This window comes from Muntiacus reevesi, chromosome 15 (assembly GCF_963930625.1).
Source record: "Muntiacus reevesi chromosome 15, mMunRee1.1, whole genome shotgun sequence".
NCBI lineage: Eukaryota > Metazoa > Chordata > Mammalia > Artiodactyla > Cervidae > Muntiacus > Muntiacus reevesi.
Genome location: NC_089263.1, coordinates 19,512,267 through 19,514,431, shown reverse-complemented (window position 1 = coordinate 19,514,431; position 2,165 = coordinate 19,512,267). Strand labels below are relative to the sequence as shown.

Here is a 2,165-nt window from a genome sequence, read left to right as displayed (position 1 = left end):
AGTGGATCCCATGCCCATTCCAAACTGGGGACTTATGAGCCAGAACTGTGGGGCCAGGATTTCTCAGGCCATCCTGCTCTCTGCCCAGCTAGCTAGAAGGCCTGAACAGGAGCTCTCTTGTGTTTTCATCCATCCACCCCTAGGTCACCCCAGCTCTGGGGCAGAGAAGGGACCTAGTGATGACTTCCTGGTGTGAGTGCCCAGAGTACAGCCAGGGCCTCTGCCACACCATCCCAACCCCGAATATCTCAGAGGGGATGAGTCCTTTTCAGCTTTAGAAGAGGTAGCGAAATCAGAGGAAAACAAGGCTGGAGGCTTCCTAGGGTCTAGGAATGGAGAAGTACATCATGAGAAACACTGGGCTGGAAGAAGCACAAGCTGGAATCAAGATTGCTGGGAGAAATATCAATAACCTCAGATATGCAGATGACACCACCCTTATGGCAGAAAGTGAAGAGGAACTAAAAAGCCTCTTGATGAAAGTAAAAAAGGAGAGTGAAAAAGTTGGCTTAAAGCTCAACATTCAGAAAACTAAGATCATGGCATCTGGTCCCATCACTTCATGGGAAATTGATGGGGAGACAGTGGAAACAATGTCAGACTTTATTTTTTGGGGCTCCAAAATCACTGCAGATGGTGATTGCAGCCATGAAATTAAGACACTTACTCCTTGGAAGGAAAGTGATGACCAACCTAGATAGCATATTAAAAAGCACAGACATTACTTTGCCAACAAAGGTCCATCTAGTCAAGACTATGGTTTTACCAGTGGTCACGTATGGATGTGAGAGCAGGGCTATAAAGAAAGCTGAGCACCGGGGGCTTCGCCGGCCTCACTATGTCTGCCATTTTCAATTTTCAGAGTCTGTTGACTGTAATCTTGCTGCTTATATGTACCTGTGCTTATATCCGATCCTTGGCACCCAGCTTCCTGGACAGAAATAAAACTGGGTTGTTGGGTATATTTTGGAAGTGTGCCAGAATTGGTGAACGGAAGAGTCCTTATGTTGCAGTATGCTGTATCATGATGGCCTTCAGCATCCTTTTCATACAGTAGCTTGGAAAAATGCCAGAATTCTTCAGTTGCCATCAGATTTAAATATGACAAAAAAGGACTATCTGCTGAAAATAATGGAAAGAATGGTTAATGGTTTATCTCTGAACATTGAATGAGCTACACTTTCAGCTGCTCTTCTCTATTTTTGGTATTGGACCAATGTTCTGTATAATTAATTAGGATGCAACATTTAATACTCAGAATTTAAATATGTCTGTAACAATCAACCTCAGTACTGTCGCTACAATATTACATTCTGCATATGTCATTCTGTTGTGCCAGATACCAGTTTTTAGTGAGGTATCTTTAAGGCACATAGTAGAAAACAAAATTGGTAAATTATTCAAGTTCCTTTCACTGTGATTTGGAAATGATAAATCTTTATAGAATGAGACCTTTTTTTTTGGACTAGCTTTTTTATTGGGGAAAAAAAAGGTTCAATTTGTGTTGGTAAGGATTGCATTCATATTTATAAGGATTGCATTCATATTTAATAATGCTGGCTTTTCCTCTGGCCATATCATTTTGAGCATTAATCAGAGTACCTCTACTCTTAGCAATCTGTAGTTTATTACAGGTGTTTAAACTATTTAAAACAAGCCTATGTAGTTCTTTAGGAGGAAGATAAATGAGATGTAACTTAAGAGAAAATGTTAAGACTATTGAGAAAATGTTCCTATTTAACATAAAATAATTCAGAATACGTGAGTTGGTGTTATCTCTGAAACCTCTGGTTAAGTATGGATAAATGTTTTAAGCTAAAATTTGACCAGCTGTCATTCTCCAAATAAGACTACATGCTTAGAGTAAAAAGAGCTAAACAGAACAATTACAGAATGATAATCTTTGATGTGTTTTTCATTCTTTTTAGTGTTAGGTCTGTACATTTTAATTACCCCAAAATACAAACTGTGTTTTTGTTTTTTTAATACATTGCTCTCAATCTAGTTTATGTTTTGTATATCAATCTGAACTGGAATCTTGTTTAACTTAGTAAGTGATGATAAACAGTTTTCAAATCTACTTACCAAAAAAAAAAAAAAGAAAGAAAGAAAGAAAGAAAGCTGAGCACCGAAAAACTGATGCTTTTGAATTATGGTGTTGGAGA

At 38.3% G+C, this 2,165-nt stretch overlaps 1 pseudogene; it reads left to right on the top strand.

Moving 5' to 3' along the window:
- The first annotated feature begins 824 nt into the window (after nt 1-824).
- On the top strand, nt 825-1,758 carry LOC136147234 (protein kish-A pseudogene; annotated as a pseudogene).
- Nucleotides 1,759-2,165: the final 407 nt, after the last annotated feature.